The following is a 17,366-nucleotide window of genomic DNA, read 5'->3' on the forward strand; positions in this document are numbered from 1 at the left end:
CAAAAAAAATCACTTCCATGACTGCGTCATCCATTTTGTTTTTAAAGCAACCTGCATTACACCATTTCAAGCTGAAAAGAAGCCACTTTTTCTTCTCTGAGGAGAAAAAGCCACTATAAGGGTGATACAGAATACTCACCCAAAAGAATAAGCAAAAGTGTGCCTGTTACTCCCTTTTAATTTCAAAACAGTCAATCCCATGGTATCAATACTTCTTTAAAAATAAAAAGCTTTCCCAAATTATGACATTTTGCTGCCTCACTCTTAGCTGCTTCATGGCTGACTTACAGCCTTGAGAAAAAAAGCAACTCATTACAGAGAAATCGGTATAGCCTCCAATCCAGCAGCATAATCAGTTATGCCAGCTATTATTGTGATTAATAATCACGATATTATGAATGAGCAGGGGCAAAAGATTGATGGTGAGAAATGCAAAGAAATCTGTGTACATAAACATCCATTACTACCAGTGGATGACAAAAAAAATTGAAGCTATCTAACGGGAGGCCACTATTAATTCCTTTTTAGATCAGATGGACAAATATTGATTAAAATTCATGACTAACATCATTATGTAGGTAACTTTAAGTGTGACTGCTCTCACGGAATCGAAAGGATGGGGAACCATTAGTGCCATCTTAGGATGGTCATCTCGGAATTTCTTTTCCTACCAATCCTTTGAAATGCAACAGAAAACAGTGTACAGCTGGGAAGGATTCTCAGTGACAAATGTTACATTTAGAGCTGTCATAAGCATATACTTCCCAGTATCACTCTCCAGTGTGTGCAAAATCTCCTGAAGGCTTCCTTTGTATGCATTAGGTACAGGGGAAAGTTGACCTAGGATGAAAATATTCTGTCTCAAATCTTTTCACACTTCTAGACATCAAGATATACAGCCAGACTGGGTCAAAAAGTTGAGGCTATAAAGAAAAATCCTGATCCTTTTATCATCTTATAGTGCCTAGGAAATGAATGTATCCACAAATAGGGGAATGTTTAAAAGCTGCCTAGTAACTTGCTGTAAAATTTAAAATTCTGTCTACTGGATGCCATGCATAGATGTTTACTACTTTCAAACAATTCCTATCTTTACTATGCATATATACTCAAGGAGTTCATGTTTTTTAACACCTTGTCTTTCCATTCCTACGACCTCAGCAGCCAAGCAGTAAACTCCATCAATTTCCCTCCCAGAAAACAAGCCATATATCAGCAAAAGGAGATTAGGCAGTCCCTCTCATAGGAGTTTTTCCAGGATGCTTTCTGTTGGCTGATCATTGATACCTTCAGCTGAAGTTCTGAAAACTCAGCTATTTTGAGAATAGGAAAAACTGAAGGAGCAACCCCCTATTCTCAAAACACTTGCTATGAATGTTGGATGGGTCTGCTCAAGGTCTTCATAACTATATCAAGATACAGTGTTGCTGTTGGTAAACCTTGGAAATAGAAGACAAACCTGTACTTAAATGTAACAACACAGACCTTAAGGGAAATGAGGTAGTTACGTTCAATAATGTGCAGAATTTTTGGTGTCTTATACCACTGAAATTAATAGATTTTGAATATTTTCCTTTGTCCTTGCAGACGCTAACTATATTCTCATAACCTTGATTCAAGATTAGAAGTGCCTGAGGCGCAGAAGCTCTTGGTACTTCAGGATTTGGTCAAAACAAAAACTCCAAATTGCATGGATATGTCCTGTTTCCTTGGCCTCACTCCAATGAAGTCACCGCTGTGACTTCATTCTGTTTCTGATAACTGAATAAGCCTAAATGAAGGGAAATGCACCAACCCTATAAAGAAAACACCTGTGGTCTTTATTTATAAGCTGTAACCATCACTAAACAGGTGAGGAAGCATTTCTCTTCAATACAGTTCCAAACAATGCTTTTTCTTCTCTCTTACAGGTCTAGCATTTCACAGTGTCATGTTCAGAAACAAGGAGACAAACCCAGGCTATTGTTTAACCTTCTCTGAATAAAAAAGAAGTGTTGACCCTCTGTTCTGACCTGCTTATAACAATGTTGGAAGTAAAAACATAGCTGGAGCTCCAGAGGACTGCTGGCCTTTAGTGTATTCTATGCTCCAATCAAGCAATGGCCAACTCCGTACGTGTTTCTATTCTCACCATGGAGTTTTTCAAGCAAATAATCCAGTACTGTTAAAAGCTCATTAAATCCTGCCTCTCCTTTTCCATTGAAATACCACTCATATCACTACTCATCCAAAATAATTACCAGTATCATTGCCTACATATAGCCAGAACGGAATGTATGCTAGAGAATCAATGATAACAGGATTCATGTTGAGTCACAAATTAAAAGCCCCTTACCTCAGAAAAATCAAGGACCCGCTCTCTCATGCTCCTGCTTTCAACTCAGCCAAAGGGAATAATTCAAGGCCCAGGTGTGCAGCGCTACGGAAGAAAAAGGGAATGTGCCTGCTGTATGAAACAGGTGTTGAATACTGTCATAACTGCAGCCAAGTTAATAACATTATAATGAGCAGTAATAAAGAGTCAAAAGCAATAAAAAAGGAGAAAATAATCTCTCCAGAATCATGCCGTACTTAGTATACCCCGAGAGAAAAGGGTATTACTGAGTGGAAGGGGAGGGAGGGCAGAAGAGGAGTGAGGGAAGAGTTTCAGATCTCAGTACAAATTTTTGACTGGAAAATAGGGAAGACTGACAGACTCAAGAAGACTGTAAATTCAAAGTGTTGTTAATGTGGTGAACTTCCCAATACCATCATGCAACGTACTTGTGATCCCTATGGTTTGTCTCCCATTCATGCAGTTCATGAGCAAAAGTTCTATTTGACGCTACAGGAAATTCAAATGTAACTTGTCCACACAAAATATGGTTTCACACAGACGAGATATGGTTTCACGCATAATAAGATAGTTTTCTTTCTATGCTATTTTAGAGTTTTCCATATCAAATGCCTGCAAAATCTGTAATCTTTCTCCCATCAGAGTTTTGAGGTCTTGAATATGTGTTTTCTCAGAAACTTCAGGGCGAGGTGAGGGTGCCCAGAACTTCTGGAAATTAAGACATTACATTTACCTTTGACTTTTCAGTCTAATTCATCAGGTAAGCTGCTGGAACCAGACTGCACCTTACTGCATCCCTATCCCTGCACAAAGCCAGCAGTGCAGTAGGTCTGATCAGGCACTCAACCTGTATGTGCATCAACTCTCAAGTCCTGGTTACAATTTAACATTCATTTCCCACAGAAACATGCAAATTCGGTATGCTATATGAGTTAGGGGGAAGAATTCAAGTCCTTTTTCCAGCTCTTACTGCCTTTGCACCTGATTTTATCTGGAAGGATCTGAAAAGAAACTTAAATGAGGATTCTGAGTTCAGTCAACAACTGTTTGGACAGAGAAGACATGAAATTGCACGCACAATTTTCTTAATGCTCAGGTCTTTGCCTCTGCCCTGCTCAGAGAACTTTACTCTTACAATTCAAAGCACAATTATACTGCCATTACTACTAAAACTGAATGCTCTTCTGTAACTGAAAAATGATTTAGGAACTAAAAACTTTGACATGATGTCGTGTGTTATCTCAGCACCTTCTAAAGATCCAATTGTACTCCACACACCGGTTTTTCAAGAAACTAGACAAAAAGTGACAGCAAAAATATTTAAAGAGAAATGAACCTGCTGGAAAAAAAAAAGAAAAAAGCATTAAAATACATTGAATGTAAATGTAATTGTTTTTAAACCCAATGTTTTTGTAAGATAAATTCAACGTTGGACAGGCTCTTTAAAAATCAATTTGCACTTGCTTCCTCTATAAAGATTTATCCTTGAGAAAAAAAAATCCATTAGTATTAAAGTGCTTAAAAACTTGGCAGACTATCTCCAAAGGCATCAATTTCTAGTGCTAATTACCACTAATTATTCACTCAGCAGTTGTAAGTTGCATTCAGTCCCTGAGGGTAGAAGAGAGATTTGTCTCTCTCCAGCGTAGCATGTTTCATATATTTGTTTTAAGAGATTTTTACATTCAGACATCAAAACAGACTTGGTGTTCTGCAGAACTTTCCTGTCAACAGGGAAGTATCAAGGTTTCCTTGTGTACAATAAAGAATCTATACAGTCCCTGAGCATCCTCCACCAAGCATGATGGGTCTTATCTCTCATGTTTCTATCGGACCCCACACGATGTTTCAGTGTCTAAGCAGATTTAATTTAGCAGGCTCCTGGCTGCTCAGGCTTGAAGGTCTAGCGTCCAACCTGGCTGTTAAGCAGCTAAGCTTAACTGACTCAGAGCTTATTATTCATGACCACAGTTACTACAGAGGCCTTCACATGCTAGATCTTCAGCGCTGAGATTTGGAATCATACCAGACCCCCCACATCCCTTGAAATTTACTCCTTCAAGCACTATGAACAGCTAATAGACTTGGATGCTGGTGCTGCTCTGCAATAGCTAGAGATGATTCAACTGTTTTTCCCCAAGGTGAGTCAAGATGGAAGCTGGAAAAGCAAAATTTTTCAGGGAACAAGGCGTTTATTGGAATGTTTACTTAGCAAAGGATTTCATTCTGGTAATTTCAACTCAATCCAATTAAACTCATGTCTTCTAATTTAAAGGTCTGTCTCTCTGCTGCAAAATTCAACTGAAATGAATCTTTCTGATTCCCTAAAACAAAAAAAAGAATAGCTGATAATAGATGAATCCCTCTGTTCCAGGAAAGTATGTTCCTTTAAAAATGTCATAATTTCCCTTCTTGCCCTTCTAAGTTCCTTTCGTATCCCTGGCTTTTGTTACATTGCCAAGTAAATATAAGGGAAAATAAAAATAATAAAAATTTCTTGAGAGATTCAAGTTGCCCAATGCAAGAAGGAAAGAAAATGGGGCTGAGGAGAAAACCCGTTGAGAAGAATACAAATGCAGCATGACACCCCTTCTGCTGAAGAAAAAAAAGACAGATGTGTATGAGAGAGAGAAGCAATAAAGGGTCAGTAATAAAAGAAATATATCACTTGTAGAATTGACTAGGCTTTACTTGAGATTTATAATCCATTCTAACTGTAGTAATTTGTGACTCCTGGAGACAGACTGCCTATTAGATATCTAGGAATAAAATGCATACAATGGGTGAACTCCCTTGCTCTTCCGTTGTGTTATTTTAAATAACACGCTCTGTAGCAGAACTTCTTAATTTAATTCAATTTATTCCCAGTCAACAGATGACAAAAACAGACAGACTGATTCAAATGACTTAACCCCAATACTACGTGCAAGTCAGTAAGAGAATCTGCCTGTCTCCTAATTTCTATGCTCAGCGTAACACGTCACACCTTCCAGTGTTCCTTTAACTTTCTTAGATCTACACATCTCTGATCCTGCCTACGAAAGGACACTCTACTCCAGAAGCATTCAGATGAGTTAGGTGCTTTTCAAAATCAATGGTATTAGCTTTCAATGATTGATCTAGCACAGCCCATCTTGGCAGCAGAAGGTGACACTGCCCTAGAAACTCCTGAAAGGCAATGGTAAGATGGCACGAGTTTCACTGTCTGTGGGATAAACAGGACTATGCTTGGAGACCTTGTGAAATAGAGCTGCAAGTTACTTAGCAGAAACTCTTACACAGCTCACTCTTGTCAAGACTGTAATTTCCTGATATAATAAACCAAAGCCTCAGCTGATAGGAATTGCTTGACTACCAGAGACTGCACTGAAGCTCTGCTGATTTACAACAGCAGAAATTAGACTCTCTGACTACAGCGAAAGTAGTAGCAGAGTATGGAACCTGTCAGCACGACTAAAGGCAAGGTGAAAATCTGAGCACTTGCCAGGTTTATTAGCTTGGATGCAGTGCTATGTTAACACAGTAGCAGCTTCTGGAAAGCTTAGACCAAGGTAGAGTAAATTTGCATCTTAGAGCTTCGGGAGGTCAAATCATTAACTTTACAGTGTGATCGGTAAATGTTCTCTAAGAATGTCAGAAGCCTCTGCAAAACTGAAATTCACTGCTTATTCACAGGTCTCAGTAGTCGTGTAGTTTGACCCCAATAAAAAAGTGAACAAATAAAGTGAAAGAATAGGGAAATTTCACAATTTCCAGTAAATGACAGAATTTTATTCCTCAGTTCAGTTCACATCCTTCTGGTGAAGAGTTTAAAGAATTTGATACATGAATTTAATGCAACTTTGGGGTCTTTTTTCTTTTTTAACATTTCCCTCTCTTTAACTCTCAGTTGTTTGAAGACATTTTTCAGAACAATTTTCATGTTTTGGTTTGCCCCTTGGCTCGGGAGGAAGTGTCTTGCCTTGTTAAAGAATAATTAGGATGTTCTATTAATCATTTCATTAATAGAGAAGAACCATAAGTGACTCCTGAGACTTTTGCAAGTCCTCACCAAAAGAAGGAAAAGTAGAATGAGAATCCCTTATGAATATCACTTTTTTGTACATTCAGTGGGACTGTTTTTTAATTAAAAGTACTCTGTACTTTTGGCTCCGGTCAATATGAATAAATTAAGGTGATCAAATTGATTAAATTCAGAGTACCGCACCAGTTGAACCGACAGTTCCATCCTACAGATTAAAAACAGATATCAGCTAAAAAGAGAAAGTAGTTACAGGAGGTTGCTCTCCCAGCACATTTATGGATTCCCTTAGCAATATTTTGTTTTCCTGTACAACTTGAATTTGCTGTCTTTGAAAGACCTGTCCAACAAATACAGCTTGCGGGGGGTTAATTATTTTAAAGGGGCAATTTTTTATAATAGTTGTTTCTTACACAATTTTGTCTTCCACTCTACTGAGCAATCTAAAAGATTTCATATAGGACCAAACTTATAAAAGTAGTGAAATTGCATAGACCCTCTAAGGACCTGGACGGCAAAGATACAATTTAACTTGCAGTTTAGGGATATGGGGACTTCTTGCAAAGAAAATGGAACTTTAGAGCATAATTTGAAAGCACCGTAACAAATGCAATTTAGCTGATGCTGACATGACATGCTTCTCAAGGACCCAATTAAACTCTAGCCAAATTTCTTAAGTAGTTGTGGGTGGTCACTTTATTTCAGATGTACAGATTCCTGGCTATTCACCACCAGAGGATGAGCAATGGGATCATGAAAGGATTTAAGCACAGCAAACTGTGCCCTGCAGCCATTTGTCTTCATTGCAGTCTCTTTGCCTGGCTGCAGCTGGTTCATAAAGCATGCTAGTCAATGTGCTGCATGCAAACAATATGGATGTCAGATGAGTCTGGACTTCAGAACTGGTTCAGAATTGGCCCCTTTGAGACAAAAACGTTGATGCATACACAGATGGATGTAATGCTTATTTTATGGTAGTTGAGAACACAACCATGCGTATTTTACTTGTATGTTAATTTTTGCCAGAAAAATTACTGCTGCAAAAGCCTGAATTCAACCAAAATAATGATTTTGTCATTAAATTGTCTCCAGACAGTCAAATATTTAATGAAGCATGTCAGTGTGCCTCAATAAATAGATGAGAAATTCAAGGTAGTGAATTCATGGTTTTGCATAAAATCTGGAAGAATTCTATAGAAAACATTTGATTCCCCTGTATCCATTTCAGAAAACTCAAGTCATCCAAATGGAAGTGGGTCACATTCTCAAAGCTGACTGAAATATACAGAAAGTTATCAGCTTTTCCAGGCTTTGGAGTTTGTCTCTAAATCCACAATTACAAAACCATGGAAAAGTGAAAAACAGAACCCCCTAAACTGTTTCATGCTGACTTCTGGAAACATTTCTACTGACATTGGCCTAAAGAGACTGCACATTCAGTGAACACCCAGGAACAGTAATCAGAGCAATCGGAGGTATCTTCTCAAGGCATAACCAGAAGGAGCAAAGTGCACTTTTAAATACAAGGGGAATGTTTATTAATCACACACTCTTCCCCTAGAAGCTGGAAATGACTAGTGATCACTGATACAGTGTTTTCGTTTTCAGTGCATTCATGGATGGAAATGAAACTTGGTGTAATTTCTTCAGAACATGGTATTTATAGTGAATCTGCAAAGAGCTGTCAAAACAACTGCTATCATAGCATTATATTGAATCTTTTAGATTCAGAGCCAGAACAGTCCAGACACAGCACAGAAACACAAAACCATGAAACATGTATTCAGTTCAAGAGACATTCCAAATGCCAACACAAACTGCACTTGCTCAGGAGTCAGCGATGAACTCTAATCTATGAGAAAGGATGTTAGTGTGGGCCAGTGAAAGGAAGAAAGTAATTTCTAAAACACCTTTCAGTAAAGCTGACTCCAAGCCATTACCTTTATCCTTTATTTTAGTTATGTTCTATGAAGAAATACCAACAAATGGCTTGTTTTAGCTCTTTGCCAAGTGGTAGAAATTAACTGTTTTCTTCCTTGGCTGTAATTTTTTTTCAGGGGCATGTGTATGGACTAGAAAACAGCATATCTCCAGGGAGAAAAGCATTTTCATAAAGATTACAGTAAAGGAGACATCAAACATGAATCCAAGGTAAACATGTCTTCATCCATTATAGGTCTTGCTCACACTATCAGCCTGAAAGAGGATGCTGTTGTGCTCATTAGAGATCAAGCAGCTGTTGGTGCTGGCAGCAAACATATGAGAATTGGCTATTTGGCTTATCTGAGCTCATCCATATTAATGCCTTATTTCCACAGAGCAAAATTTAGGTGCTTCCTGAAAATGCCCTTGCTGTCATCACCTCCTAAACCTTGCCAGGTAGATCGCTCCAAACATTTATTACTTTCAGACAGAGAAGATGCTCCCCTGTGTCTTTATTTCAATTTAAATTCCATTTGTGCTCTTTTGTCAGATTTTCTGCATTGAGTTATGAATAATGCTGACATTAGCTCTACCATTATAGAGTTTGAGCTCTTTAATTAGATCCCCTTATTCAACTTTTTTTCTGAGGTTAAGGTTTTAAACTAGTCCTCATAACTCATTCTTTTAAAGCTGAAGGCAACAATGTCAATGCTTTACTCTCTTGTTCCTCTTTTTCACGTCCCATAATATTCCTTCCAATGCAATGACCGGAATTCATTGCTTCAGTTGGGGGCTGCCCACCCACTGTGCAATGAGAGTCGTACACACTTCGGATGTGCATACTAAGATACATCCTCATTTCTGCATGCCTAAGACCTCTGATTTCAGGACATCCTTTCTGTCTGCTTTTTCAAACTCACAACTTTATATCAAGAAGAATTTGAACTCTTGGATTTATTTTGTTCTTTTTGCTGTCCCCACTGTTTTTGCCTCCCCCGTACATAAACTGCCACCTTAAATTCCGTCCTACTTTGCAGGCAGAAAGAATAGCTGGGAACCACTGAAGTGTTTCTGGATCTTTTAAATTAGTTATTTAGATTAGTTAGAGATAGCTGCAGCTTGAGAAGTACCAATAATGATACCATTTGTACATAGCATCTAGTACTATAAGCAGTCTTGTGAAGCACCCAGTTAGAATTTCACCTTTCAAATGGGCAAGTACTACTGCTGCTGTCTGGCAAAGAAACTGAGTCTAGGCATTGAAGTACCATGAGCTAAGAAAGACAGGCTAATATCTGAAAGGGTAGTTCTCAATTTCTGAGCTCTCAGTTCTATCCACTTGAAAACAGTGCAACTGTCAGCGAAAATATGCCTTATTTGCTGTATCTGCTGTCTCAATATCACGTATATATTCATTGTTGCCATTGCTTCTGTCTTCTTTCCCGGATGTGGAATTTTGAAGCCCAGAAAATAAATCTTTCTTTCATAGGAAATTTTTTCAAAGACAACTTAAAATGAAGACAGTAAGACAAGTTCACGTCTCAGTATGCTGGGAGTAAAGCATGAAAATCTCTTTATGGAGAACGTAACTAAGTCATTTAACTCATCTGTCCATAAGCTCTGGTAAGCAAGAAGTTACTCTATGAACTTCATCATGGTTTATATCTTGGTAAGCAATGCTAAGACAAGATAATATCCAGCCTGTAAAAGATTCATGATAATGATTCTAAATGGTGGGCATGAAGAACCAACTCAGATCATTTTCTGAATGTTACAAATATTTGGAAGGAGGAGAAGGGGATGAACAAACTACACTATCCACTATCTTTTATAGTCCCCGTATCACTGAAGAGAGATGGATTCAGAATGTAGGAAAGATATTATGCCAAAAATTAAATTGCAGTGGATTGTCTATTTCACAGCAACACCGAAGCAGAAATTAATTTTCTATTTCTATCATGAAAAAGGATCCCTGACAGTTTGAGAGCGGGGGAAAAACACTGTGAAAAATGATATGCTAAATCCCCCCAAACAGACATTAACAGTAATGGTAAGGGACAATCCACAGCTCCCTGGCAGAATAAAGGCAGCTGAAAGTGTGGCATCACCCCCTCTATGACAGCTGCCTCCAGGATCGATGTTCAAAGGAGGCTCAAAGAGGTGACACAAACCAGAACAGGCACGTGCAATTCCTTTGGCAGCTTGAAATGGCAGGTGGAAATGCAGCATCTATCTGTGCCCAGCAGCCTCGATATGTAAATCCATTTGTACTCATTATAACCTAATCCTACTTCTTACCTGCTAGAACACATGGACAGAAAGGAAATAAGTCTATCAAGAAGAGAAAAAGGCAGGGTGTAATTACTATCAATGGAAAGAGACAATGGGCTGAATTTCCTTTTTCAGTAGTAAATGGAACTACAGTAAGATCACCAGCATCGTCTCCCCCTGCAAAACAGCTGAATCTGGCCCTACATGTATAAAAAGACAGCCAAATAGTCAGGTGTTAACTGTCTTCAATACAAGCCTCACAAGATGTTTATTTAGAGGCATATTCAGAGGAACAATTAAGAAAAGACTCAATAGAGACAATCTGAGCAGTAACAGTGATGTTACATAGGGAGATTACTGTGGGAGATTTAGCTCCCCTCAGCATCCAAGAAATTCTGTCCCTGTGTGACAGTTAATTTCGACGTGTGCATGGGTCTGATCCTTGCAGTGCATCCAATAACACATGCAGAAGGAGAAGAGGACACTGAATATGAGAGCACGTAATCCAACTTCACATACTTTCCAAGCCTGAGTGTGATGTACCTGAGATATTTCAGCCTTGATTTATGTAGCTTTCTAAGAACACAAGGTGAAGTAGGTCTGGCTTTGAAAATGCTAGTGCGGATCACCATCAATGAAAGGAAGGGGAGAGAAGGGCTCAGACCAGGTGAATAGTAAGAAAAACCATCCCCACATTGTAACTTCTCTTTCCAGGTATTTTTGAGCAAAGCCACTTTTTAAGGTGTACTCTACTGCATCACCTTTTCTGGAGCTTTACAAGAAAAACAATTCTTGTCCTCCTTCTCTTTCTGGTAAAGCACATCTCAGAACACTGGTGACTGTTCAGCTGAATTTCACTTTCTGTGCTGGAAGTCCTCTAATCTTCGTCACTTCCTTTCACTCGTGTAAGCTGTGAACTGTTGATCTGATACTGAACATTGCTTGCAGTAGACTGTGTAATAATTTAATGAGTATGTTCACAGGAACTGCTTGTACTATTACTTTGTTTTCAAGGCTTGTGATTGGACCACAGAAAAGGACGGTCACTATTTTGCTTTCTGATGGCTACTGCACACACCATGGGCAGATCATTGCATCTTGTTTTTACAGCAGGCCATAATACCCAGGGAAATAACATAAAGCAATGCAGGATGCTGTGGGCAAGGAAAAAGAGACACAGCCAGCAAGGAATGTGCAGTGTGTGCAGAAGGGTATGACAGAGAAAAGGGGAGAAGAGACTCTAAACAAGCCTTAGTTGCAGTTGAAAGAAAAAAAATTCTAAAACTATGAGAGAAAAGTCTATTGAGACTGTGGCAGTCCAGGAAGGCCTGTGCTGGACTGAGAGCAAAGCTGAAAAGGAAGGTAGCTGCTGCACAGCCTCAAGGTGTGTAAGTTGGGTGATGAGTTGTTCACACTGCTATTCTATCTCACACATTTTCTCAATTTTTAGAAAATTTATGGTTCTGGTCTATCTTCTAATTAGACCTGGATCTAGAATTTGCAAAGCCAGTGCTCTTGGTTTTCAGAGGCAAAAAGATCCTTGGCTGACCCCAACCTCTTGTGTCGAGTCATGAAAAAAATCAAGTCAAGGTGTACAACTGGGTTCCTAAGAGCAAGAACTTCTTCCCTCTCACAGGCTCCTTAGTCTGCACTAATTAAAAGACATGCACACCTGTCAGAGATGACTTGCCCAGAAGGCACGAAGCTCTGCCCTCAGCCCCACACAGTTCTCAGCCTGGGCCCTGCTGGAGCCTTCTGCCTGCCTGAAATTAGCACAGCTCAGGTACCTTGTTCACAGCTTCTCTAATCAATCAGTTATGCACGCATTCCTTGTGTACCCAGGCACATCATATTTGAAAGTATAATTGCCACAGCAAGACAACACAAACTAGAAACATTAACAAATCTTATTTTCTCACATCCCCCTTCCAATTGAGGATCTGAATAATTTAGTACGGGTTGACAGCTCTTGATTACACTTTGCACCTTTTAAAACTGTCTAAATGAAATTTCAAGTAATTGAAGCAGCAAGTGAAAATGACACATCTTTGTTTGTTGGTTTGTTGGTTTTTTTTTTGCTTCATAGCCACATAGAGTACTGGAAGTGTCAGTTTTTAGCAGCCTCGAGTCAGATTCTCCAGCACTTTTCTGCTAGGACAGGGAGATGCCTGATGCTGGGCCTCTGTGTGAGGAGGAAAACTACTGAAGTGAGCGAGGGTTTCAGGGCTCAGTCAGCACAAAAAGAGAGCGATAACAATGAATTAAAAGCCATGACGAGCTGGCTGTGTGCAAGTTCACTTGGCACCTCGCTGTAACAACAGCACACAGTGTAACGAAGGAGGAGCTTCACAGAAAGAGGAGATTCAGTTTGCAGGTGCATGCATGTATACGTAGGGTTACCTGCACGTGGATCTGTTCAGGGGGTTGGGGAAAGTGGAATTCCTGTAACTGGCAGAGCCTTCAAAAGGTGCATGGAGAATGTCACACAATGAGAGAAACTGCTTATCAGCAAGTGCATCTAACTTTGCTAGTTGCTCATTTAAGCAGTAAGTTTATTAGCAAGGGGACCTTGTTTTCTGCCTCTGCAAAGTGATAAGAGAGTCTATAATATTACAGAAATGAAATCTTTATAATTACTGTTTATAGAAAATTTAGACTGTATACAAACTAGGCAGACATCTTGGGAATATTCAGCGTGGCTGGAAAGCTCAGAAAATGAGTTCTAATTTGTAGCTTTCTACCTTAATACCAAAAAGCAGGTTTCCTGATGGCATTTCTAATTTTAGAATGCACATTACTAAAAAAATCAATCTGATAGTTCTTTTTGCCTTTATAGGAGATCCATTAAACAGGGATGCAAAAAGAACATGCTTTCAGTATATAGGTGACTTTCACCTTTCAGACTTCAAAACCCAGGCAAGACAGAGAAGGCTGCAAATGCTAAGCAGCTCCCAAAAATAGGTCTGGTGCCCTTCACAGAAGGAGGAAATAGAGGATTGTAGCAGAATGAATACCTGCAATATCTTGGAGCAATTTTAAGCCTGCTCATCCAGATTCATCTCACACTCTAGTGGGAGTCTGTTTCATATTCTATCTTCTTCACCAGGTCACACATCCATAATATACAATCTTGTGATCTAAATTGTCCTTCTTAAACGGGATTATGCATAATGTGATCGATATTTTTTTACACTGACAGAAACAGAACTGTCTAATTACAAGTAAATCTTTTGTATGTGACAGGCCCAGAGTAAATGAGAAAAACACTTTCTTCTACTCATAATGTCTGAAATGTACACTTTTTAAAAGAAGAAAATGGAGGGAGGAATCACTTCAGCCTGCTAAAGGAGCTTGAGGAACAGCTAGGATGCTTTGTCCTCGCTCTTACCTATTGATTAACAGCAGAAGAATTTTGAATGCGGGCTGGAAAAAAAATCTTATGTAAATCACACTGAATCAATGCCTCCTACAACCACAAAATGGAACTAAACTGTGAATAGAAGAGACACTGGTTAATTTCTGCTAGCAAAGGAATGGTACTGGCAATATATTCCAAGACAGACACAAGATGCAGCTGAAAGATGCATGGACTTAACTGGAAAAAGTAAAGAGTAATTTATAAGGGCTGGCTTTCACCCTACTCTACTGAGATCTTACCTTCTCACACAGTGAATGGGTACTTGGTGTAAACATGACCTTGCCAACTACTGCTTCCTCATGATTTGCCCTCTGAGGACACCTTTCAATGGATGGCCTTGAGGACCATTAGTGAACGGAGCTATGCCCATGCTACAAGGAAGTTGGGAACTTGTTCTTAAATGAATGAATGAATGAATGAATAAGTACATGGATTAAACATCTTGTTGGCTTTTTTCATTATTTTAACTATTTTTCAGCTTCCTCTTCAAAAGGCGATGTATTTTATTAGCAGGAAAGTGAAAGTGTTTCTAGACAATTAGCACATTTTGCTGACGTGCTGTTTAAAAAAACAAACTCACTAACAACCAAAGGAAACAATCATAAAAGGTTTTGAGAGAAACATTTCAAATATTTCAAAAACTTATTCCCATTTAGCACCACGTACGGTTCTTCAAAACATAAATTACACATGAGATGTTATCCCTGGAAATCTAATTTAGTTATTACCATTTTCTTATACAGAACAAATGAAAAGAAACACAGAGAAGCAGAGAAGAAGAAATGAATCCATCAGAAACTGAAGCATGTCAGCATGGAGCACTGGCATTTCAACTCAATTTTGCAAACGAAAAGAATGATTAGAGAAGGAAAGAATTTAGAAGTAAGCAATGAAGGAAAAGAGGCATTTATTACAAACACCATCGTGCAGTGCCAGATCTGGTTAAGTACAGTGTGTCACTCCCTCTATGGTTAGATGTTATTCAGTTTAAATCAAGCTGATTTATGACAGCCATGAGTGGAAATTCTTATAAGGTGCCACAGAGATAATAATCAGCCTCCAGAAACATTCGTTCATCTATCTGTAAAGCAGCACAGCAGAGTAATATGAGTTGAGGATGAGCAAGGCCATGATGATGTGAAGGACCACCCTGCACAGTTTCTGGAGCACACCTAACACATCTCATCAAACCGTAACAGAATTTGGAGTACAAAGTTCACTCATTCTGTACTTCTAAGTGAACATTTTTTCCCCCAGGGATGTTCATTTCAGCCTCAGGAATTAACTTCTGGTTTCCTGAACCAATGCATTTTTTAATTCCTCAATGTCAAGTATGTTGAAGTGGAAGCTTTGATGCAAGTACCCTTGTACCTTGAAGAAACCACACAATGTGTTTTTTATTCCCATCCCTCCTGTTCTCATGGTGCCTGTGGTTTACAACTAGCTCTGGCTTTTAAAACCAAACCATGCAACTTGATTCATAAAGCACTGAAATGTCAGAGAAAATGGGACAGAGATCACATCAGGCTGATGAGTTTGTAATTACAATTACAATGACTGTGTTCCTCTTCTCCCAAATGCCTGGCACTGCATGCAGAATACGGTTACAAACTGGAGAGGAAAACTGAGCCTGCACAGATGATGCTCTCTCACTACAAGCGAAACAACAATGGCTGGTAAAAGTAATGATCCTGCGTGTTTTGTTTACTTGGCTTTGGCAGCATTCCTATATGCATTGCCTCCTGCCTGCAGTCCATTTTTTGAGACATATTGCAGAATGACACCGTTATGAATATAGGTATTATCGCTGCTGAATTCCAGGTGATTCACTCCCTCAAAATTGTGAGCATCATTAAACCAACTTTCAAAGTATTCCACAACTCCTCAAAGGGACCAGCACATCGTACAGACCTTCTTCAAAGGACTCCCCTAGGCACTACTCAGGATTCTCCCCCGTGACAGATATTGCTGCAAACAGCAGCTGCTTTGCCTCTCCTTGTATTATCTTAGAGGGAGGAAAAGTGAAAGCTATGAATCAACCTGCTATCAGGAATCCAGGGATAATGAAACAAAGAATAATTAAGGTGCCAGAAGTACCATTTGGCACATATAAATTATAAGTAATTTTTGAACACTGGTTTTCCCAGCTTCATAAAACTTCTATTCTTCCCTAGTGAAATTAGGCCAGTATTGCAGCATGGAAACTGTGGAACGAGTTCTCATAACAATTATATTCTACCCTTGTTTCTGTTTTGACTTGGGAACAGCAGGCTTTCTGATGGAAGAATGAAGTTTCTTATATGCGTTTACAGACGGCTGTCTATCTGAGTGACAGACACATGTTGGAGCAGTGTTAAATGCTGTCACTCTGCTTATGGAATAGTTGCTTCGGAAAGATCACAATTTAATGCTAAATACATGATATCGAACTAAAAATAAATAGTGCAATTAGAAAGCAAACACTGTTTTTCTTTCAATTCTAGGCCAATATTAGAGATTGAAAAAAACTGTCATGTTGACTGAGGTATAAAGCAGACAAGAAGACCATATTCAGCTTTAGGAAGAAATGCAACCTGTTACTGGGAAAACAGTATTTTCTTATCAATTTGTTCAAATAGAATCACTATTACACCTGGTAAGTCCGTCTTCTACCACATCTTGTCACCTGAAGCCATCCAATAAGGTGCATTTTTTGATCCAGTGGCTCAAGTCCTACGGTTGATGGAGGACACAAGATGTATGAAATAAGTGTACATCCCAAAATATGAAAAAATATCATGCCAGGAGATAAAGAGAACATATACACATATTTGTTTGCTGAGAGGGCTGCGATCTTTGTCTTTTTCCCAGTAAAAGGTGGATTACAACTGTTTTCAAATTCTGAAGAAGTTCTGCAGTATTTATTTTTTTTCCAGAGGAAATACAAAGGAACAAAAAGCAATTTGGTGTCAGTACAAGAATCTTTTTCCTCTTACTAAACATATCCAGGTAAAGCCAGGAAAAGAACTCTGCATTTCAACAGAGGTTTTTTACCCCCTTCCTAAACTGTGTTGCTCCTGTTGCTTCTCTCTAAAATTCCAGTGCCACGCTAACTTCTGCTCAAACAGCACATGGGGAAGCATTCAAACATCAACATATCTAGAAAGGCTTTTTAACCAAGTATTGTGTAATTTTGTGTGCAGGGAGAAAGTCTGAGAAAGAAACCCACAAATTCTATGACTATGAATTCAATGATTCTGTGAAATGCAAAAAGCACTCAGCATGTAAGTGGCTTTTTACTTAAATTCTATTTTTGTACTTTTATCATGAAGTGAAAGAAATATGGATGTACTCTCCAGTCATACGGATTATGAAATACTTTCCAAGTGCAAATTCAATAAAATCAAAGTTGTTTTTTT

General features: G+C 38.8%; 1 long non-coding RNA gene across 3 annotated transcripts in view; it reads right to left on the bottom strand.

Moving 5' to 3' along the window:
- LOC104913050 overlaps window positions 1–17,366 on the bottom strand; it is a 119,727-nt gene that overhangs the window by 68,271 nt on the left and 34,090 nt on the right. For 2 of the 3 annotated variants that reach the window (XR_002119390.2, XR_795089.3), the window contains exon 3: window positions 2,336–2,419. The exons of the other annotated variant lie outside the window; for it this stretch is intronic. This is a non-coding gene — a long non-coding RNA (uncharacterized LOC104913050). The remainder of the gene's footprint in view (window positions 1–2,335; window positions 2,420–17,366) is intronic. 3 annotated transcript variants of the gene reach the window in all.

Source organism: Meleagris gallopavo, chromosome 13 (genome assembly GCF_000146605.3).
Source record: "Meleagris gallopavo isolate NT-WF06-2002-E0010 breed Aviagen turkey brand Nicholas breeding stock chromosome 13, Turkey_5.1, whole genome shotgun sequence".
NCBI lineage: Eukaryota > Metazoa > Chordata > Aves > Galliformes > Phasianidae > Meleagris > Meleagris gallopavo.